Source organism: Mustela putorius, unplaced genomic scaffold (assembly GCF_011764305.1).
Source record: "Mustela putorius furo isolate JIRA1106 unplaced genomic scaffold, ASM1176430v1.1 tig00003890_pilon_pilon_pilon, whole genome shotgun sequence".
Classification (NCBI taxonomy): domain Eukaryota; kingdom Metazoa; phylum Chordata; class Mammalia; order Carnivora; family Mustelidae; genus Mustela; species Mustela putorius.
In genome coordinates this window covers 430,456-455,399 of record NW_025422039.1, presented here as the reverse complement: position 1 = coordinate 455,399, position 24,944 = coordinate 430,456, and the positions used below count along the sequence as shown (strand labels likewise).

General features: G+C 39.1%; 1 pseudogene; it reads right to left on the bottom strand.

Annotated features, from left to right (window-relative positions):
• On the bottom strand, positions 1-21,039 carry LOC123388164 (annotated as a pseudogene).
• Positions 21,040-24,944: the final 3,905 nt, after the last annotated feature.

The following is a 24,944-nucleotide window of genomic DNA, read 5'->3' as shown; positions in this document are numbered from 1 at the left end:
CTTTTAAGAGAAATGAAATGGATCCTTCAACACAGACTACTATAGTTCTTTATAGACTGCCTTGGATAATGTCAATGATTTCATGGTAAACTTGCTGATATACATCTAAATGGAACAAAAAGTCTATATGACTGTAGCAAGAAATAGCTTTATGGTAGATAGGGTTAGTAATTTCAGAATGTAGATTTTTCACATCTTGAGGATTGGCCAACAAGTCTTGCCCCCATTCTAAGTCACTGTCAATACGTTCATGTTCCTCACATCGTAAAATGGAGAAGTGGACCAAATGTAGAGGGTTTTCGCAGAAAATGATACATAGAAGGTGTTCTTTACTGTTCTTTAAATGATTAATTAATACAAATTTAAAGTAAGTTGAATCTAAAATTATTACTATGATGGAAGCAAGGAATATTGAAATAATCATTATTATGATTTTTATTTAGAAATAGATCAGATACAAATCAAAACTAGACAATTTGCTCTAATTAAGGGTGTTCAAACATGCCACAGAAGGAATTTCAGTTTTATTTATAAGGCATGAAAGTATTTTAATCAAAATTTTCTGTAGCTGGGACGCCTGGGTGGCTTAGTTGTTGGGCATCTGCCTTTGGCTCAGGTCATGATCTCGGAGTCCTGGGATGGAGCCCCACATTGGGCTTCCAGCTCAGCGGGAAGCCTGCTTCTCTCTCTCCCACTCCCCCTGCTTATGTTCCCTCTCTCACAGTGTCTCCCTCTATTAAATAAATAAAATCTTAAAAAAAAAATTTGTAGCTGTGTAGCTGCCAATGTATCTATCAATAAATGGTAAATATTGGAGGTGGGAGCAAGTCTGATTTTATTGATTTTAATCTTTCCATTTTACTTCGGAGTTTTACACAAGCAAACCACATCGGGCATGAAGTTTAGCTAAGGCAGAAGAGGATAATGGGAAAAAATAATTTTGAAGATGGCAGACTTGGGTTCTAATATCTCAAGATTTCTGTCATCTTATTCAAACAATATTACCATCTTCTCATTAACTTTGTCTTTTCCTCATAATTACAGGTTTGTCTTATTTACCCAAATACAATCAAGAGCTTTTAGGGTCAAGAACCATATTATGCCTTTTATTTCTTATTTAACTAACCATGGAGCTACGCGTATTATACACACAATATTTTTTCTCCTGAGGGAAGATGAATTACTCTACAGCCTGTCAAACTTCTCCAGGCTTAACTGCGGTATTTGTTGTTAAAATACATGGAAAATCTGGAAAAGCCCCCATTGGATGTGAGACTATGGAGCCAAATCATGGCAGCCTTTGCCTGCTGGTCCTTCTCACTGTTATTATCCTCTCGGGCTTTACACGAACCCTTCTCTGTAGCCACCTCCTCTGAACTGACCCAGGAGATAGTTTTTAGCTTATGCATAATTATGTACCTGATTAAAATGAACCAAGTTCAGAGCAGGACTGCCCCAATCAAAAACTCTCAAGTGACTAGAATGAAAAACCTGAAAGAAAAAGAAAATTTAAAGCAAGATTATACTCTTCTGTTTTTTACAGTGCATCTGGTAAAGTGAGGTGTGAATTTCATATACTGTCCCTCTGTATTTGGTCCCTTGGAATATATATGTGCAGGGACACATCTTCACTTCTCCCTTCCTTTGAAAAGGGCAAGAAATGGAAGGGGAGAGGTGGTGAGGGGCAGGGGCATCTATGGAATGCAATTCTATCAGTTTCATATAAATGCACATTCCCCCAAGGCCTTTTACCTTGTTAACGGGAGCCTGTGTGCTCATCATCCCTCCCCAGAAAGCCTCAGCTCCATACACAGAGGACAAAAGTGAGTGTCTACGGGCACCTACGTGGCTCAGTCTGTTATGTGTCCAACTCTTGGCTTCAGCTCAGGTCATGATCTCAGGGTTGTGGGATTTAGCCCTGCGTTGGGCTCTGCACACAGTAGGGAGTCTGCTTGAAGATTCTCCCTCTCCTTCTTCCTCTGCTCCTCCCAGTGCTCATACTCTCTCTCTAAAATAAATAAATATCTCTTAAAAATATACATAAATATAAATATATCTTTAAAAAAATCTTTAAAAAAAAGTGTCTAGTGCTAGGTGCACTAGCACTGAAATGACACGTCCCTAAACATCCTTGCTTCAAACAACAGCTCTCAAGAGCATGTTCCAGAAGCCACCCCTTGCTCCACCTTTCCTAACTGTAGCCTCACCACCACCACCACCTGCTGTGATCCTCTTAGGTCTAATCTGATCATATCCTAATCTCCCCCTGATAATGTTTTCATTGCAGGAAGTTTCAGACTCTGAGCTTCCAGATCTTCTCTGGGACTCTATCCCTGACAGGTCTCCATGCACCCACCATTTTATCTTCTCCTAACTCCTCCCAACTTCTAAAACTCTCTCTGCCATCTGGAATTCCATCATTAGGTATATCTTAAAACCCATCTATGATGGGTTCCTTTACCCTCCTGCTCTCCGGACAACCTGATTTTCCCCCAACAACACTTCTTACCCTGCAGTTCTTTCATTCCACAAAACCAGCTGAGGTTATTCATGATCTTAGCATTTGTAAAACTTGTCGATTCTGAGGAATTTCCTCACATTACCCATGATGCCATTGGATCCAGCTGTTCATTTCTATCCTAGAGCTTTTTTCCACTTAGTTTCTGAAATACTGTCATTTCATTTCTTTAAATAATTTTTAAAAATTTTTAATAAACATATAACGTATTATTAGCCTCAGGGGTACAGGTCTGTGAATCGCTAGGTTTAGACACTGCACAGCACTCACCATATCACATACCCTCCCCAATGTCCATATCCCCACTCCCTTTCTCCCTAACGCCCCTCCCCCAGTCACACTCAGTTTGTTTTGTGACATTAAGAGTCTCTTATGGTTTGTCTAATACTGTCATTTCTTGATTTTTATTTTTTACTCCCAGCTCCTTTTTGGTTTCTTTGCTGTATCCATCCAACTCCCACTGCCTGACCTTTGAATCCTTCCATGTCTCAGCCTAACCGTGCTCCTCTTCTCCCCATCTGTATTCACTCTGTGTGTGTTCTCATCCAGTTTCTTGGTTTTCAGTGGTGTCCATACTTAAAATGTTTATCCTCTTCTGTAAGTCTCTTCTAAATACTGGACTCCTATACACAACTGCTTATTCAAGTTAAACACTGGGATGCCTCACACTTAACATCTCCAAATGTGAACATCTTCTCTGTCCCTCAAAGCTGCACTGCCACCAAATGTCCCTATCTCCTTTAATGGCAATTGCATATTTTCCTTGCTTAGGCCAGAAAGTCTGGAATCGTCCAAGACTCTTCCCTCTCTCCTTCCACAGAATCCATATTAAAAAAAAAAAAATGTAGGTCATATCATGTCCGCTTCATGCTCAAAAACCTGAAGTGGCTGCTCACTTAGCTAGAAAGCCAAAGTCCTCCCAATGGAGTACTTGTTCCTTTCTGGCTCTAGTACATTTCTGCTCCCCTTTCCCTACTTCTTTCTCCCTTAATTGCTGACATCAGCCACACTGACCTTTTAGCCATGCCTTTCAGAAATGCTCCTAACTAAAGGGCTTTGCATTGGTTATTCTCTCTGTCTGGAATGCTCTTCCTCCAGGTTGTTCACATTGCTAACTTTCTCGGCTTCTCTAAATCTCGAATGTCACCATCTCATTGAGGCTTGCCTAACCTCTCTGTTCAAAAACACAACCCACTACCCACTGTGTCTAATCTCTTTATCTTGCTTTTTCCCCTTTATTTTTCCATAGCTTTTATTCCCTTCTAAAGTTTTAATAATTTACTTATTTGCTATGCGTAATGTCTGTATATCTAACTGCTAGAATGTCAGCTTAAGGAGGACAGGAATATTTACTTTGTTCTCTGATGTGTACCCTGAGCATAGAATGGTACAGGGCACATAGTAGGTACTCAATAAATATTGTTTCCATAGATGAATAGATGCAAAGGTTACCTAGACTTTCCTGGTCTAGTTATCACCAGGAATGAACTAAATCTAAATATAAGTTAAAGATTTTTAATAATTTACCTCAAAACAATCACTTAGTAGATTTAGACATGTTAAATGAGAAAGTCCTTCCCAAAATCTCAATGATACTTGAGTTAATTAGTGTTCATTAAATTTAAACAACACTCTTGATCATCACCCTGTTGAACTGTCATAATATTTTTGTTAGTTAAGTCAGAGCATTATTATTAACTCCATTTTTAAAATTAAGGAAACTGACTTTATAAGGAGTAAGTGAGCTTGCTGAGTGTCTCACTAGCCGTAAGTTTCAGAGAAAAGATTCAGTGCCTGATATTTTGATCTCAAGTATACTGTTTCTTCTAAGATTTTATCCTGGCTCTCAACTGTAAGATGATATTCACACTGGATTTTTTCTTCATTAATATTCATGCAACATATATTCTTGAGTACTTGTTGTTTGCCCAGAACTCTTGGCCTTGCATATATAGAAGTGAATAAAACTTGCTCAAGGGCCTTATGAAGTTCACAATTGAACAGAGGAGAGAATGAAGTCTAGTGAGAGACTAGGCATTGGGATACCTGTGTTTTAGTCTTAGGTTTTTAAAATTTTATTGTTATTGTTATTATTATTATTAGTCTTAGGTGTTTTTGAAGGAATAGCTCTGAATATTTGGGCAAGTCAAAAGATAAACATGGCCTCAATGATTCCTAGTCTACTATTCCAAATTAACATTTTCTCATTTGTAAAATAGAAAATAGGTATATTGCTCTGATTATTGCTCAGGGTTAGAAGACCTAATAGATTATGATACTAACATATTAGAAACCATGAAGAATTACATAAATAGGTAATAGTAGTTACATTTTATCCTTCTAAATTTATCATCCTATGACAATGGCATGATTCTCAGAATGATGGGGTAAACCACGAGTAGTATAAATAAAATTGTACTAAAAAGCACTTGAAAAGTTATACCTGACTCCAGTGTAGCATATTTTGAACAGATGTCCCTGCTGGGTTATGTGACAAATACACATCCACACCACTCTGAGGGGTTAAAAAATTATTTTTATACTTGGTCCACCCAGAGAAAGTGTAACTTTTGATATTTACTACACTAAATAATTTCAATACAATTTAAAGTATTTTTAAGCAAATAATATAAATAAAATATAAAATTATATTTTAATTAAGTACATAAATGTACTTACTAAATATGTAATTTTACATTAACATAGAAGGTATTATTGGATTTCTGAGTTACGTAGTCTGTCATCCCATACTGAAAACAATCTAAACTGTTAGGACTCACACACACGGACCCCTTTTGTGAGCACAAAGGACTGAAAAGATAGAAATTAACAGGAGAAATGGAAAAGGGAAACAAAAAAACCCTCAAAAAAGCAAAGTACTAAAGCCAGTTTTTTCTTCAAGTTATTTGCCAATCCCAGGGAATCTGAAGTTTTATTGTGAGAACTAAGCTAGTTGAGGAAAACAAACAAACAAAAAATCAGCCCAGAGCCTGCCAAGGACAATTAGGAGATTTAAAATGAAACCCTTTCCATGATGAACTGGGCTCCTGAAATGCTACACAACTCCCAGTGAAACAATCAGAAATGCAGCAGCTTTCATGTTAGCCTGTCATCAAGGTTTGAATTAACTACAATGTCCCTGGAAACCTTAGTCAGTGAGCAAGACTTACAATGTCAATGTAGTCCTATCAAAATCTCAGCAAGTTCTCTTAAGGATATCAACAAACTGTTTCTCAGATGGAGAAACGGAAGACCCAGGACAGCCAATACAGTAATACAGTATTGTAAGGGAGGAACAAAGTTGGAGGATGGACATACACAACTTCAAGATGTACTATCAACCTACAGTAATCAAGAAGTGGGGTACTGGTGGAAGAATAGACAAACATCCATAGAATGGAAAGAGGGCCCCAAAATAGATCCCCTATATAGTCAACAGATCTTTGAAAAAGAGAAAAGGCAATACAATTGAGAAACAATGGTATCTTCAACAAATGGTCCTGGAACAACTAGACAATGACATGGAAAAGAAGAAGAAAAAAACAAAAAAAGAATTGAGGCACAGACCTCACATTTTTTTGCAATAGTTAACTCAAAATAGAACACAGATCTAAATATCAAACTCAAAACTATGAAACTCCTAGAAGATGACCTAGTAGAGAAAATCTAGTTGACTTTGGGTCTAGTGATGGCTTTGTAGATAAAACACCAAAGGCACAAACTATGAAAGAAATAACCCGACAAGCTGAACTTCTGAGTCAAAAACATCCACTTTGCAAAAGACAAAGAATTAGAAGACAGGGCACAGACTGGAAGAAAATATTTGCAAAAGACATATCTATGAAGGTGTTATCCAAAATGTACAAAGAACTCTTCAAACTCAACAATGAGAAAATAACCTGATTTAAAAATGGGGCAAAGACCTTAACAGACAGCTCATCGAATAGATGTACAGATAGCAAATGACCATGAAAAGATGCTCTGCATCATACACCATCAGGGAAATGCAATTTAAAAGAACAATGAAATACCACTACACACCTATGAAAATGACAAAAGTCTGAAACATTGACAGCACCAAGTGCTGGTGAGGAAAAAGTCACAGGAACTCTCATTCACTGCTGGTGGAGATGCACAATAGTACAACCCCTTTGGAAAAACAGTTTAGTGGTCTCTTATAAAACAAAAGGAATCCTTGTCACATGATCCAGCAATTGCACTCCTTGGTATTTATCCAAAGGGGGTAAAGACTCGTGTTCACGCAAAATCTTCACATTGATCTTGATAGCATCTTTATTCATAATTGTCAAAACTTGAACCATAATGTCCTTTAGTAGGTGGATAGATACACAGTGATACATCCCGACAATAAAATATTTTTTTCAACACTAAAAAAAATGAGATACCAAGCCAGGAAAAGACATGGAGGAACCTTGAATGTTTGCTACTAAATGGACGAAGGCAATCTGAGAGGGCTACAAACTATGATTCTAACTACATGACATTCTGGAAAAGGCAAAACTGTGGCAGGCAGTGAAAAAATCAGTAGTATCAGTGGTTTCCAGGATTTAAGAGGGGAGGGATGAGTAGACAAAGCACAGAGGATTTCTAGGGCAGTGAAAATATCCTACATGATACTGTAATGGTAGGTCTATGTCATCATTATACATTTGTTAGAACTCACAGAATGTAGAACACCAGAGTGAACCACGCTGTAAAACTATGGATTTGGGGTACTTATGATGTGTCCATGTAGGTTCATCAATTATAACAAACAAAAAGTACAACCTGGTGGTCCTTGCCATATCCAAGATCATCTAGGTTTTTCCTGATGTGACCTTCTAGGAGTTTGAGAGTCTTACATTTCACATTTAGGTCTATGATCCAAATCTGAGTTAACTTTGTGAAGGTTATTTTATTGTTTTGTATGTAGACATCCAGTTGTCCCAACACTATTTGTTGAAGAGACTATGGTTTTTCTAGTGCACTGCCTTTCTCCTTTGTCAAAGATCTGTTGATGGTGTTCATGAGACTCTGTGTCTGCACTCGGTATTCTGCTACACTGATCTTCTTGTTTCTTTCATTAATTCCACGCTGTCTAGATTACTGTAGTTGAAGACTAAGTCTTAACGTTCAACAGTACCAGTCCTCCAACTTTGCTCTTTCTCTTCAATTCTGTGTTGGGTACTCCAGGTTTTGCTTCCCTCCATAAATGTTAAAAGTCATTTGTCAATGTCCTTAAATTAGCTTGCAGGGATTTTGGTTGCCTTGAATCCACAGACTAAATTGGTAAGAATGGACATCTTGACAACTTCTCTTTCTTTGACTGAATAAATTGATTCTTGCTGGTAAATTATTAAATGGTACAGATGCAGGAACCAACCAGTAGTCTGAATGCCACAACTGCTTCTGCTAAATCCGTTTTTTTTTTTTAATTTAATGTGCTTAAAAAGTCTTAGAATGAATGAGTACATCTGTAATAGCATCTATACACAAACTGTACGGCTTTGGGAATAGTAGCTTGAGCCCCTAAACGGTGTCCCCACTCCAGGAACTTTGATGAATGCCTGAAGCTGGTAAGGTAATTAGCAGGCACAAATGCCAATTACAAAAGGGTCAATAAGAAAGGGAAGGAGTGTTAGGAACCAAGACATAAGAGCAGAAGTTGTTAAAAAAAAAAAGAGAGAGATAGAAGATGGGGTGCCTGGGTGGTTCAGTGGGTTAAGCCTCTGTCTTCAGCTCAGGTCATGATCTCAGGGTCCTGGGATCGAGTACTGCATCGGGATCACTGCTCGGCAGGGAGCCTTCTTCCTCCTCTCTCTCTCTCTGTTTGCCTCTCTGCCTACTTGTGATCTCTCTCTGTCAAATAAATAAATAAATAAATCTTTTTTTTTTTTAATAAGTGATAGTAGAGAACTTAAATACAAGAAACTTCAGGAAACTAACACCCAATAGTAAAGGCCAATTAAAAGACTCAGCACAGCACCTGCTCTCTGTTCCGTATGGAGAGCAAGACAAATCAGAATGCAAAATAATCCCAGCATGCTCACGCTGATTAGTTTCAGAATGTTGATGTAGTCCCCAAACCAGGAAGGCGAAGACTCTATCAGTACACGTGGATGAATCATACAATGACATGTAAGGCATAAAGTACTATTAAGAGCTGCTTTCCAAAAATGGACAAAGTACATTTCAAATTCAATTTGTTTTCACCATATATAAGTTCTCCTGGTCATAACCATTTATCATAAGCAAGATATCGTGGCAAATCTTACCAATAATCTTCAGTGGACACAGCTTTGAACCAACAAATCTTTTGAATGAGGTATTAGGTAGGAAGTCTTTGTTGCCAAAAAAAGCCTGTAAGACAAGTTTACTTTACTCATATTTGGAAGACCAAAATAATTATTCAAGGAATGGTCCAATGTGATCATTATATTTATAATGAAATGCACTGTCTCACATTATTAGTTCAAAATATTTAAATGAGAGAGGTGCCTGGGTGGCTCAGTTGGTTAAGTGGATGACTCTTGATTTTGGCTCAGGATATGAGATGGAGTCACATGTTGGGTCCATGCTCAGAGCAGTCTGCTTGTCTCTCTCTCTGCCCTACCCAGCCTCCCTTGCCCTTGTGTTCTCTCTCTCTCTCTCTCTTTCAAATAAGAAATTAAAACCTTTAAAAGAAATACATTTATTTATTTTTTTAAAGATTTTATTTATTCATTTGACAGACAGAGATCACAAGTAGGCAGAGAAGCAGGCAGAGAGAGGAGGAAGCAGGGTCCCCACTGAGCAGAGAGCCCAATGTAAGGCTTGATCCCAGGACCCTGGGATCATGACCTGAGCTGAAGGCAGAGGCTTTAATCCACTGAGCCACCCAGGCGCCCTAAAAGAAATGCATTCAAATTAAGGGCAAAACTTGGAAGCAGGAGATAGAGATAAGCTGACTACTGGATTTTCCTTCAAAATGAGAAGTCCAAAGCTATTATAAATAAAATCTTATTCATTTGTAAAAACAAAAGAAAGAATCCAGTGTCACTGAAACCAAAAAATTAAATTCATGCAGACATAGTCAAGACCTTTTATTTTGAAATGACAGAATCATTGTCATTTTGTATTATCAGCTATGTAAAGGAATAACATACCTTTAACACTGACATCCATTTGTATGCCAATTTAATTAAAGGTCTCTTTGAGTATTTGATGGAAAAAACTGGAGCTAAGGTAAAAAATTTTTTGATTCTTTCAGCTATCTGTGGTATTGTGGAAAATGTTATGAACGCTGAAAGAAAACAAGACAGAAATTAACTATTCTTACGCCATTACTGGCATGTAAGAAATGATATCATGGCAAGTGAGAGTAAATTCAATATGTTATGACCACTAATTGACTCATTCATTTCTCAATTCCCTTATCAAACATTTCTCGGTCACCCAGTATGAGACCTACATATCAATAAAACATCATACTGATGATTAATATTAAAAACAATGTCTAGACCATAAACAATGGTAAATCAACAATAAAAGAGTCTTGTAACACCATAGTTGAGAAATCAGAAACAATATTGAAGATTTCTATAACTGGCAATGTGAGAATTTCAGATATTTGAATCTTACACTTTAGGTGACAGATCCAATACATGTCAAATTGTTTTCATATTTATTTTTAATATATTTTAAAACACCCTTGCCTTATTGTGCAGAGGATACTAGTTTATATTTTATTGTTAGTTTAGAGTCATTAATATGACAAATAGTTTTCCCTTTTATAACATCTTATCAAGCTACATTCTTGCACATTTTTTTATTTTTATAGCTTTTCTGTTTTCTGAGTTCTAAGAAGGCACACAATCAGAGAATCATATAACATATTAGAAGTCAGTAAATTCTAGCACATAGTCACTTCTTTCTTAATAATTTTCCAAGATTCCTGGTTCCAGATAACTGTTACAGATGGAAAATCCAGAGTACAACTCACACACATGATTAATAAATGTCAGAGAAAAAATATGTGGAAAATCGGATTAGACTGTTCTTCAACATACTCTTTTAAAGCAGGGTGTGTCTTATTCCTATAAGAAAATGATCATTTTTCAGCCTAGAAAAGACTCAGTGAATACTGGTTGCTATTATCAAGTAGGCTTTGTAACTTCCCCAGTAGAAAGAGTGGGAGTAAGAAAGTTTACCACATCATGTAAGAGAATTATGTTGGGTTTTAGAGAATTATCCTCTGAAAGTGAAACTATTACACATTAGATGGAAGCATTGTTGCTGTGAGCTAAAAGAAGTTCTTTTTTAGTCTCTTTAAACATATGAAGGCTTAGGCTCATCTTTGTGCATGTCTAAAGTTTAATCTGTCCTAAATGCGTAAGCATTAATGGCTTGCTCACATCCCCTCCTCATGAGGTCCTTTGCCACACTTAAATGACAATTATAAGTATGAAATTTCTATTTGTGGAACAAGGGGTAGTTATGATCTCACTTTGATCCCAAGATGGATATCCAACTTCTGAACGCTTGGGAACAAAGACAACCTGTCATTACATGAATTCTTTGTGACTAGAGAAGACAAGGTAGAAGGAGGAAGGGGGTAAGTGTCCAGGGCTAGGCTGTGGGTCTTCTTCCCGGTGCTCTGTTTTGTGTCACTTGTAGCTCTGGGAGCTTGCCCACATCCTTAGGAGGTGTGTCTGCAAACCCTACAAAAGACATTGCATACTATGAGCCACAATCCTTCTGGCCGTACCAATAGTGGTGCCCTGGGAATGGCCTATATAAAATATTTCTTCTTGTCCTGTGTGTTTCACGATGAAGCTGATGGAGGCTGGGAGGTTGTATTTTGCCATCTCGTCAAAACTACAAAAGAAAAAGGGAAGTTGTAATCCCCTTGCTTCCAGAATGTGATGCTAACCCTTGAAGATAATGAACAGGTAAGTGAAGGCAAACAATTTTCCACTCTCTTTGGGTATTATCAAGAAATTATGGGGTGGGGCACCTGGGTGGCTCAGTGGGTTAAAGCCTCTGTTTTCAGCTCAGGTCATGGTCCCAGAGTCCTGGGATGGAGTCCCACATCAAGCTTTCTGCTCAGCAGGGAGCCTGCTTCCCCCTCTCTCTCTGCCTGCTTCTCTGCCTACTTGTGATCTTTGTCTGTCAAATAAATATATCAAACCTTAAAAAAAAGATGTTTAAAAAAAAAGGAAGAATTTTAGGGCCCTTGGGTGGCTCAACTGGTTGAGCATCTGACTCTTGATTTCAGCTCAGGTCGTGGTCTCAGGGTGGTGAGGTCGAGCCCTGTGTCTGGCTCTGCACTCAGTGTGGAGTCTGTTTGAGCTTCTCTCTTACTTCTCCTAGGCTCCTCCACACTCGTGCATGTGCATGCACTTTCTCTCCAGGTCTCTCTCAAATAAATAAATATTTCTTTAAAAAGAAGTTATGTGATGTAATATATCTACTTAATAAAGACTTCCGTGAGAACACAAAGTCAGGGAATAAAGTAGCCCCAAGATAGTCTTATAAAGAGGCTGTTTATTTTACATACAGGGAGATAAAGTAAATATATAGGTTAAGGAGCAAAACAATGGAAAGGGTGGGGTTAGCCAATAAAGGTTACTACTGACAAACGAGATACACACTTAAGGTCAAGCAAGCATTCTTTCATTTTCAAGCAAAAACTGACATAAATTGTGATGGTCTGTTACAAGACCTGATTAAGAAAAGACACTTCTGTTCTACTTTATTTCATTCAAACACAAGACAATATATTTGACACACTCATAAAATAAAATGAAACATTACTTGATGTTATTTGTACCTGAAGGCCCAGAATTCTTTGGAATTTGTCTTCAGGTACTTGTGTTTCCTGGACCAGGTGGTCCCCTGCTATTCTCCATCCACACATCTTAACCAGCATCTACCGGAATGAAGCCCAGGCTATTGTTGGGCAGAATGGAGATCCAGCTGCTGGCAGGTGTAAACAATCCATGTTGCAAGTAGACAACAAACCTCTGAGCTAGAAAAAAAAAATGCAGAGAATTTCTTCTTAAATGCTGTAGTATCTGTATAAATATCTTATCTGAAGTTAAATCTTTTAACACATGACAGTTTGAAGTTTTAAAAATATATTTTTACATTTTATATTGTATAAATATGGTAAATTTTTCATGTTTAATGTCATTGTATGTCAGAGTTGTTTAGCAAAGTTTACAAAGTTGGAAACAGCAAAGTTTACAAAGAATTTTTTTTTTTTTAATGACCAAGTATATCATTAGGTCATGTCTCACTTAAATATATAAACTTTAAAGATTAGAACATTCACATAGCTAATAGTCATGTGAGTACTCATATACATTTTATTTTATTTCTATTTTAGAGAGAGAGAGAGAGAGAGAGCAGGGGGAGGTGCAGAGGGGGAGGGAGAAAGAGAATCTCAAGTAGACTCCACATTGAGCACGGAGCCCAACATAGACCTTGAGCTCACCACCCTGAGATCATGACCTGAGCCAAAAACAAGAGTCGGACATTTAACTGAGCCATTCACGCTTCCATCATATACATTTTAAATAGCATATTACAGTAGATGTCAGCCAGACACTGGTCTTAGCCACTCCAGTGCTGTGCAGTGGGCTCATGAAAGAAGTAGCCAGGGTGAGAGAGATGTAGGTTAACTTGGGCCCCGCAGCGTGGGTGCCTCACCAAGGCTACTGCTAGGGAAGTATGTCTGACCTGCCTGCAACAGAGGTCTCACAGGGTACCATCCCCTCAAGGAGATCAAACCAGCCACTTGGAGACTAGTTGGGGGACATCAGAGAAATGTCAGAGTCCTGTACCCATCGTGGGGTCTAGAGCAATTTGTTACCACTCCTTGTGCTGATTGCCTACTCAGGTCCTGGTGGGACAGAGCAAGCATCTCTCCTTCCATACCTTCCGCTCTGGGGACTGACTGCTGGAGTTGGAGAGAAGAGTAAGAGGGCATCTAGAAGGATCTGGAAGATGAAGAGAACTGGTATCACAAGCAGTTCATACTTAATTTGTATCAACCACTTCACCCTCACTGTTCTTCCCTCATTCTTCACAATTGCCTCGTGAGTGTTTTACTCCCATTTTACAGTAGAGAAAAGTGAGACTCCAAGAGGTTACATTAACCTGTCTGAGGTCCCGGAGATCACAGAGCTGTTGGGTGGCCATCTGGAATCCAGTCTTCTCAGGACACTGCGGTTCCCGTTTCCACCACGTGGTCCCTAGTAGCTTGCTCAGAGAGAGTTTTTAAAACTCCTAATGAAATGCACTGCATAAATTTTTTGGGGGAGAAGAAAACTGAGGTGATACTTAATACCCATCAAATGTTTCTATCTTGAGTGGCCCATATTATGTGTCATAGGATGAAATATCGTCTCTGCCCTTAAAAGCAGCTCAGTGGAAAGGAGTCCCGGTACAGCCAGGCCAGGTGCAGCATGAAACAGATGTCTACACCCATGTTCATTTATCCAGACTCAGGAGCATCCCTCCCTCACCAGCCCCTCTTCTGTGTTCATCAGAATGAGGTAGTGAGCCAAAGGGATCTGTTTGAAGAGATCTGGGGACACATTGAGGGTAAAGGTATTTAAGAAAAGGGACCTCATCAACTGATTCAGCTTTTCTGTTAAATTTTCACGATCATATTTGCAGTATTGCAATGTCTAGCTCTCAGGCCACTGCCATAGAGGGTGATGATCACTTGAAAAAATGAAACAAGATTGGACTAAAATCTCAAGTCACTACTGGTGAAATTGGTGTCCTATGTAGGCAACTCTCAGAAGATTTCATAGTTTCAACACGAGCATAATTCTAAACCATCATAACTGTTCTCTGATCTGCATCCCCCTGAGAAAAAGATTTAAGTGTATATATATATTTTTTTTCAGATTTTATTTATTTATATGAGAGAGAGAGAGCACAAGCAGGAAGAGCACCAGCAGAGGCAGAGGGAGAAGCAGACTCCCCACTGAGCAGGGAGCCCAATGTGAGACTCAATCCCAGGACCCTAAGATCATGACCTGGGCTGAAGGCAGACACTTAATTGGCTGAGCCACCCAGGCTCCCCAGATCTAAGTGTGTTTGTTATTCCCACTTCAAAGATTAGGAAATTGTGCAATGGTGACACAGTTAATGAATGACCCAGTTAGGCTGAGTCCAGGGGCTGGGCCTTCCCCATTCCATCACACTTCCCACTATTTATGTGCTTCTCATACCCAACACATGAGCCATGGGTTTGCAGGTAGAAGAACCACAGTGGAAGGGCAAGATGCACAGTTGTTCACTTCCCGTGTTTTCATGTTCAGTGTGGAAGGCAGAAGAACGGCCCCTCAAAGATGTCCTGTCCTGATCCCTGGAACTGGGGAGTATGTTGTGTTACATGGTGAAAGGGACTTTGGAGATGCAGCTAAGGGTCTGAAAATGGGGAGATGATCTCCGTTATCCAGGGACCTGGTGTAATCTCAGAGGTTCTTGTAAGTGAGAGCGGGCAGGGAGAATCAGAGGCAGATGAGCTGTGCTGTGAGAACAAAGCTCAGAAAGATGTTCTTGGTGGCTTTGAAGATGAAAGGGGCTACAGACCCAGGACCATGGGTGGCCTTCAGCATGAAACACATTCTCCCAGTGATCCTCCAGAGGTGTGCACACAGCCTCGTGGGCACCATGTTGTTAGCTCTGGTAGACCTATTTCGGACTCCTGTGAGGCAGTGTATGTGTGGCATTCGAAGCCACTCTGTGTGTCATAATTTGTTATAGCAGCATGAGAAACTACAATTCCCAGGAATTGTTTTCATTAGTAATAATGTTTTTTTCATAAAATTAGCTCATTCTTACCTGAGAATGATCATCAAATTGAACATTACAATCATTACTGACTGAATATGTAGGAACTGTGAGGAATTTGCCTCTACTCTCTTACAAATGATCCCAATTGACTGCTTTCTCTGACAGTTTGAAAGAATATTTACATCCTTACAGTTTTGTGAAGTTGAGTACTGATTGTCTAGTTTCAAGGAACTTGAGAGCAATTTACTTGGAAATGATCTATGAACTTATTTAGACCTTTTAATGAGACCATTTTTAAATTTTTTGCTTTGTTTTGTTTTGTTTTACGGTGGAAAGGGTTGCCCCTTCATAGAGGATTACTTGTATCTTGCCCGTTATTGGGAAAGCCAAAATTGCTTTGAAGTTTCAAGATGCTGATGTTTTTGGAAATGTATTTACTTCACCCACGATAAAATCTATTTTATCTGCAATTGGTTTCCCTTCGAATGTTGTAACGATGTTTCTGTAAGTTTTGTAAGACCCCACTAATTATTTGACAAGAAATGTGGCTGCCAAATTCATAAAGTTCCAGGAAGCACACCAGAACTACCAGAAGCAGATGCCAGGATGGGCAGTTGGAGGCACTTTTCCATCTCCTTCCACCTGGAGCTCAGTGACTTTGGACTTGGAGTGTTCTCTTTAGGTTAGTGCCATCAAAAACCAACGTGAAAAGAGAAAACAATTTAAAAGTAAATAGAAGGAAGTCTTGGGGTGCCTGGGTGGCTCAGTAGGTTAAGCCTCTGCCTTCAGCTCAGGTCATGATCTCAGGGTCCTGGGATCAAGCCCCGCATCTGGCTCTCTGCACAGTGGGGAGCCTGCTTCCTCCTCTCTCTCTGCCTTCCTCTCTGCCTACTCGTGATATCCATCTGTCAAATAAATAAAGAAAAATCTTTAAAAAAAAGAAGGAAGTCTTGAACTAAGACATATCTCTGAAGGTTGTGTCAAGAGGTTGATACCCCGTTTAGGACCATTGCTTCTGAACAGTGAAATGAAAAAGCTGGCACTCACTTGTCCTCAGCCTTTTGTCCTCTGTGCACCAGTACGCACAGACCCACACAACGGATTTGTTCCAGTTAGTGTGTAATGGACATCTGTTGTTGGGACATCACAGTCTCCAACAATTCCTTCCTTGTCTTTTACATACTACAACCTGCCAGCTAACCATCGTCTTGGTGTCTTGGTAAGAAATCAATTTAGGGTTTGAAAGTTCTTGCTGTCTTTGAAGTAACATTGTTGGATTTTCTAACACCTGTTATGCAGAATTTTACTTAGCCTGCACAATGATTAGTTTATGGCTAGTTAAGAAAGATTTTTAACATTTCTTGCCTTGTTAATTTTTTGTTTGATTATTGACATATGACATCGGTTTTCTGAATTGTGGATTAGATGATAATATTTCTATTCATCTCCAGCATGAAGGCAATAATCTACTAATTTTTTTTGTTTTCTATTTATTTATTTATTTATTTATTTATTTTCAGCATAACAGTATTCATTATTTTTGTACCAAACCCAGTGCTCCATGCAATCCATGCCCTCTATAATACCCACCACCTGGTACTCCGACCTCCCATCCCCCGCCCCTTCAAAATCCTCAGATTGTTTTTCAGAGTCCATAGTCTATTTTTAACCACTATCATTATGAGAAGTTTTTTTCAGTGGGAGTGTTCATTGACGTGTTCATTGTTTCTTATATGAAAGTCAGAAAACAAACAAACACACCAGTGTGTCTGCAATAAGCACAAAGGGCACAGCCTCATTCTTCTACTAACTGTGCTCAACATAAATCAGTGAACTCTGTCTTTATTTGAACTGTTCAGAGTTTTTAAAGTCATAATTATTTATTTTAGAATTTTCATTTTTGGTTCCAGTAGGTGAAAAGATCAGCAAAGCATTTTTTTTTCTTTTTACAATAATTTACAATGTTCTGAATAGGTGACAGTTCCAGAAGACTCTTTTGCATTTACCGATGACTTTACAATAAGCTGAATATAGAAAGTGAATATAGAGTTTTACCTGTTACTATGAGTAGGGCATCAGCAGTCAGATATACTTAGGACGGTTAGAGAATTATGTAGGTTTGAATGTTTATTTTCATTCTTGATGTGAAAGTAATTGCAGAATTCTCCTATTATTACAATATGTAAATATTGAATGTATTCCGCATTCTTTATAATTACTTTTCAGTAGCCCTCGACATGCCAGACATGTATTTTTTCCCTCAATAATCCCCCAAATTTAGAACACTATATTTCCCATGAACATACATGTAATTTTTAATTTAGTGATTATTTATGGAATTCAAATTCTTAGAATACCTCCAAATGATTCTCTTAGTTAACTTTTATTGTTCATTAGTGCTACTGATAAAATGTTTTTATTTAAAATTTCCAGTTAATCCAAGTGCATAATTTGGATATTTTCCCTGAAATGGCAATTCTCACACTGTTTTTATTTCGAGATAGATGTAGAGCGAAACAGCATGGAAGAAATTGTCAAGAAAACAATACCTTTTGACAGAATGAACTTCTGGGAACTGTCAGCTCGTTCATAATAAGAGCCACATAATGCCGAATTGTGCTGTTTGACCTTCTCGGATAAGCTGATGCTGGAAACTCGCTGAAGCATTACCTTACCGTCATCCTCAAACAAGGACCAAACGGGGTGATCCCAGGGGCGCCTGGAAGACAGGACTGCCGTGTTAATTCTGCATTTCCATATTGTACAGTACAAACAGCCTACCATCTTTCCAACTTGAATTTAAAGCAGTCGGACTCCAGACCAAGCAGAACTCGTCTTCTCTCTGAGAGCATCCTTTCCAGAGGGATAGTTCCCACCTCCATCATGAAAGAAGACCGGAAGTCACCAGTCATCCACATCCAAGTTAATGGTGTCCTCGAGGGGTTGTAGGTCACTCAGGCACATGTGCTGTTTGTTTTCTCAGAATTGAGTGGTTCTGGGCATCCCTGCTTCTCAGAGTGCGCATCCCCTCCATATGCAGCATTTTAAATTGAAGTAAGAGACCCTGGAAATGATTCTTGAAAGTCAAAGCCTTTAGTTTGATGGCCAGATATCCTCAGGTATTTCCCACCTCAAAGTTCCCCAAACTCTTCTCCTTTGTACTGTGAGAATAACAGGGGTACAGGAGGAGAGCGCTGAGGAGATGTGTCGAGCCAAGGAGAAGATAGACAGCAGTCCTTCCAGCTGGTAGAAATCGGAGGGAGGGCACCAGAGTGCATTCATCTCACCACAGAACAGTCCAGGGCAGGAATATGCAGCTGTTGGCCTTTCTTTATCCCACCGGGTACTTCCAAATGATGCAAACACACAGAAGGATGTAGAGAAATCCTGTGACTCTGAAAGAAAAAGAGAAAAAAGAAGGAAGAGCTAACACTTAAATAGTGCTTGCCAGGTCCTGTCTAAATGTTTTAAGTATATTAACTAACTTAATTCTAGCAACAACCCTCACATTATTGTCCTCATTTTCATGAGGAAACTGAAATACAGAGAAGTCAAGTAGCTTGCCGGAGACACAGAGCTTGTAAATGACCGAGCCTGAGCAAGGACTCCCACCCAGCCTGCCTGGCTACACCCCTCACTGTACGGCTGTGCCTTGAACTTGTCAGACTTCACTGGAAACAAGTATTTCAAGGACAGTGTTGTCTGAAGAATCATGACTATTAATATCTATGACTTTATCCATTCTGAAGCAAAAGCCTTCTGGTGTCTCAGACATGTGCTTCTTGGTCATTCAGATTTCAAGTCATCAGTTGGCCACTAAGACCTATTTTAGGAACCAGTTCTCACGTAGACTAGCTTGTTGCAACCCAGGGGCCAAAGATACTTTCTGCTGTCATTTGAACTCATTCACAATATTTGCATTTTATTATGATTAATTTACAAATATCACCTAAGGTGTGTGAAGTATGTTTATGTGTATTTAGTGCCTTTTAACCAATTGTTTCTGTTAAATAAATATCTTTGTGCATTTTAGGTTTGCTTTTCCAGAGGCATTTCCTGGTCTTCTGTGTCTCTCTTAACCAGACATGATTTCTCTTTTTTAAAAAAATGTACTTATGTATTTTAGAGAGGGGGGATGGGGGGGTGAGGGGAAGAGGGAGAGGAAAAGAGAGTCTCAAGCAGACTTCATGTTGAGTGCAGAGCAGGACACAGGTTCAGTCTTTGGACCCTGGGGTCATGGTATGAGCTGAAACCAAGAGTCAGATGCTTAACTGACTAAGCCACCCAGGAGCCCCCAGACATAATTTCTTGAAAGATAATTTGGATTTTACTGGACAACCACCAGACAACCTATTGGTCCATCTGGATTTAAAATATATACCAACAAAGTGTGAAGTGGCATTGGAGAAATTTCAGAAGAAGATGGAGAATTTCCAGATAACCAATTTTAGTTTGGATTTTTTTTTTGTAATATTGAAGTGAATTTCTTTAATGTAGATATTATTATTATTATTTAGGATTTTATTATTTTTAAGTATTTTTAAGTAATCTGTACATCCAACACGGGGCTCAAACTCACAACCCCTAGAGTAGAAGTCACGTGCTCTTCTGACTGAGCAAGCCAGGCTCCCCTTTCACATGTAGGTTTTAATTTTTCTTGTCTGAAGTGTTCACTTGGCAAGCGAGAAGAGAGAGACCTTAGGCAGGACCCAGGGCAGAAATGACCTAGGGACTGTGGGGGAGGGAGGGAAGAGCAGTAGACGGGGTGGGGGGTGTCAGGGTTGAGGGCCCACTGGCAGCCACGTGGGTCATCAGGGGTTAGGCTGGAAATACTGAGCAAAGGATTGTATCTGAGGCCTGGAGACAAAGGGGAAAAGGGCAGAGAAGTGGGAACACATAAGGCAGGGTCAGCTGAAAGAAGTCCAGCAGTCTTAAAAACACCGTTCAAGAATATTCTGTGTGACGTCGTCTGAGCCACCAACTGGACCTTGCCTTGCTCTGGGGGTAACTGTCTTCATTGTTGTGTTCTAGGAAAGGAATGGTTTTCTGTCACTCGAGAGTCTTATGAGGGCTGGGGGCATTTGTATTATATTTTTTGATTACAGTTGCAGATGCTGCTTATCTTATTTTTTGTAAAACGCAGAGGGAAGCCTTCCAAGGGCTTTCCTGCTCTTGGGTCTCTTTGTAATCAAATTTGCTTCTCCAGCAGTAATGGTAGCATCTATTATCTCACCTGAGCCACCAGCCATCGGATTGCCTTGCGGCTTCTACATCACTTGTGGTTTGTGGACTGTCCTGCAGTGCTGTCTAGTGTTCCTGACAGTAGGTTTTAAGCGCGTAGCTGATTTATACTGCCTGGGATTTTCCCATCTCTTCCTAGCACTTGAATTTGGCAAAGCAATCACTTGATCTTTTCCACCCCATATTCAGGCCTCCCTGGGAGGTCATTGGTGTCACACCAAGAAAGACTTCCCCATTGACAGAAAAAATGTTTGCATTGGAGTAGGGAACATCACCCCCTCTGGAAGATAGGCATGTTGTCATTTCACGTGAAGGAATGAAAACAAATAAGCAAATAAGAACATATTTTTCCAAATGCACCGAGTCCGCAACAGATCTGGAAAGGGAGTTCTCGTACTTCTCTTGTACTCCTCGTTCCCAGGCACATTCTTGGGCTTTCTTCTCTTCTCACCAGAGCTCTGGTTCCTGCAGCACAGAATAATCATGCTCAAATCCAGCCTCACACTTAAGTTCTCAGACCTGATTCCAAGATGCTAGGTTCAAGGAGTGGGGTGGGCGAGGGGGGCATGTGGGGGGGTGTGACTTAGTCTGATATGCTAGCTCTCCATTCACTTTAACCTTGAATTTTTATATCATGTGGATCTGTCTTTAATCATTCCTTGTAATTAAGCAGAAACTTAGTGGATAGAAACTGACAGTCACATGACTGGTCCCAAAGCCAGATGCAAAGGTGTCTCTCTCCTCTTTGCTCCCACACCCCTTTGGAGTGGGATGTAGAGGGTTTCATTTAACACCCTCAGCCCCCCAGTCCCCCTGTCCCCTTATCTCCATCCTCACCAGATAGACACTTCAACCCCTGAGGTTTCCTCAACTGTAAAAAAACCTTCAAATAAGGGAGCCTGGGTGGCTCAGTCAGTGAAGCACCCAACTCTTGGTTTCCACTTAGGTCATGATCTCAGGGTTGTGAGATTGAGCCTTGAGCTGGGCTCCACGCTTAGTGGGGAGTCTGCTTGGGATTCTCTCCCTCTCCTTCCGCCATCCCCCAACAGTCTCTCTTCTTACACTCTGTCTCCAAAATAACTAACTAAATAAATAAATAAATAAGCTTTAAAAAAGAATCATCCAATAAACATCATCAGCAGGACATCCTTGTTAGTTCCCTGCATTGACTCAGAGTGGAACAAGGATATTTCTCCCTGCCTCAGGGGTCACTGTAACCCCAACCCAGATTTGACCAGAATATAGAGCTATAAATTGCAAGGCTAATGAAGGAGCTGTTGTTAGAGTCAGTTGTCTTCTTAAGCTTAAGAAGGTTAGAGTTCTTTTCTTTGACAAGCATAATATTCCTGCCTTGATTTCCTGTGCACTGTAGTACAGTGTGTTCTCAAGACTAATTCTTGGAACAGTCTGGAAGGTTCATGTGCTTCTTATTTTGTTGCTACTTGTGGAAGGCCAAAGGGGTTGAATGTGTCAGATGTATCGGGTCGTTTCCATAACACACTACATATTAATAGAAAAGACAATGTAGAAATTCAAGGATGTGTTTCATCTTGTTTAAGCATTTAATTTCAGATCATGTCCAAATATCTGTTTTCATTGAGAAAAGCAAGAATCTGCCAAAAGTCATCATGAAGCAAATGAATTACATCATGGTGAAAAAGAGATAAGACATGTACACAGACACATTGTTCCATTCAGTTGTTATCAGAGTAGCCCTGTTTTCCCACTCCTGGGTTTACACTTTTCTTTGCAGTTTAGAGAACTTTTAGTTAGAGAATTCAGTTTATGTATTGCATTCTGAAACTGCTCACATTTCCATAATAGAAATGCTCATGCAGTTTTCACAGTCAGCAGACTTATTGTGGGGAGACCTCCCTGATTCTGAACTATACTACAAAGCTACAGTAATTAAAGCAATATGGTATTGGCATAAAAACAGACATACAGATCAATGGAATGGAATAGAGTTTACAGAAGTAAACTCATATTATATGGTCCATTAATTTATGACAAAGGAGCCAAGACTATAAGTGGGGAAAGGATAGTTTTGGAAATTAAAGGTGTTGGGAAAACTGGCCAGCCACATGGAAAAGAATGAAACTAGACCACTGTCTTTCCCCATGTACAAAAAAATTAATTCAAAATAGATTAAAGACTTGAATGTGAGACCTGAAACCATAAACCTCCTAGGAGAAAACATAAGTGATAAGCTTCTTGACATAGGTCTTGGTGATGTTTTTTTTTTTTTTTTAAAATCTGACACCTAAAGCTAAACAACAAAAGCAGACATCAGACATTGGGGAGGATATGTGCTTTGGTGAGTGCTGATACAGAGACCTGTACCCCTGCGGATAAAAATACATGTTTATAAGAAAATAAAATTTTAAAAAAAGCACACATCAGTAGGTCGGACTACATCATATTAAAAAGCTTCTTCACAGCAAAGGAAACCATCCAGAAAATGAAAAATATATATATACCAAATGGGAGAAAATATTTGTAACTCATGTATCTGATAAGGAATTAATGTCCAACATATATAAAGAATGCATACAACTCAATAGCAACATAAAACAATTCGATTTAAAAATGGGTGGAAGATCCCAATAGATGATTTGCAGAGAACACATACATGAAAAGCTGCTCAACATCATTAATCGCCACAGAAATGCAAATCAAAACCACAACGAGATATCATCTTACACCTGTCAGAATGACTATTATTAAGAAGACAGGAAATAACAAGTTCAAGAGTGGATGAAAGGGAACCTTTATGCACTGTTGGTGGCAATGTAAATTAGTGCCATGGAGAACAGTTATGGAGGGTCCTCAAAAAATCAAAAATAGAACTACTACCATATGATCCAACAATTCCACTCCTGAGTATCTTCCCAAAGAAAGTGAAAACACTAATTCAAAATAAAATTACTTTTCTATATTTATTGCATTGTTATCTATAGTAGCCAAACTATGAAAAGAGCCCAAGTGTCCATGTAGTGATGAATGGATATAGAAGATGTGGTGTATGTATACAATGGATTATTACTCAGCCACTAAAAAGAATGAGATCTTGCCATTTGTGACAACATGGCTGAAACGTGAGGTATTATACAATTTGATTTGCATTTCCATGGCGATTAATGATGTTGAGCAGCTTTTCATGTATGTGTTCTCTGCAAAATCATCTATTGGCAGAGAAAGACAAGTACTGTATGATCTCTCTTACACGTGGAATATTAAGAGAAAAAAAAAAAAAAGACAAGCTCATAGAGGACAGATTGGTGGCTGCCAGAATCAGGGAGGGGGTGGGGATGTGAGAAATATGGGTGAAGGGGATCAAAAGATAAAAAGAAAAAAAAATACAGTTGATGTGAAACAAGCAGAGCAATTTTGAATCACAATCAAAATATTGAATAGATATGTAGAGAAAAGACAATGTGTGTCCTTGAGAGATTTGTTCTGGAAATTTGTACTTACTCTATAATTCTCAAAATATTTTCTTGAAATTTTGGGGAAGATTTTTTTAAGAAAAGTTATTGTCAACTCTCTTAAATAAAACTAGAACAAAGTTTTGGGGGTTTTGTTTGTGGTTTTTTTGTTGTTGTTGTTTGTTTTTGTTTTGGGGTTTTTTTTTTTTTTTTGAAACTGCATAAACACGGATTTGGGAATTTGGAGCCACCCTGGAAAAATTCTTCAAATTGCTGTTGTAGTTACACATTCTTTTAGATACACACCTACTTCTCTAGCTATGGTCTGAAACAATTTTTGACTCTTCTCAGACTATTTTCCACTTTCAAAGGAAGATTTGCCATCCTTGTAGATAGTCAAAAGAATGAGCTGTGTTCTCTAAAACCAGTTCCAGGAGGGGACTTTTTCAAAATGGTTAGAATAATAGTAACAACTCTGGTACAACAGGCATCACCTTTGAAAGAGTGCAGTTGTCTGGATATGTTAGTACTTAGGTATTTGTTGAAAAATATAATAGTTTGGGATGCCTGGGTGGCTCAGTTGATTAAGCCACTGCCTTTGGCTCAGGTTGTGATCCCAGGGTCCTGGGATCGAGTCCCACATCAGGCTCCTTGCTCGGCAGGGAGCCTGCTTCTCTCTTTGCCTCTGCCTGCCACTCTGCCTGCTTGTGTGTTCTCTCTCTCTCTCTCTCTTTCAGATAAATAAAATAAAAAAAAGAAAATATATAATAGTTTATAGTTACATGTGTCATAGCGAGCTAGGGTATACCTTGCTTTAGAAATTTTCACTTCATTGAACCCAAATACAGTTACATGGCCACAGTAGCTTATGAAGTGCTTGCCTTTGATTTCTGGAGGAATATGTGATCTTGACATTTCCAGGAATCATGATAGCATAACCTAGCACATTAGTGCCACAACTA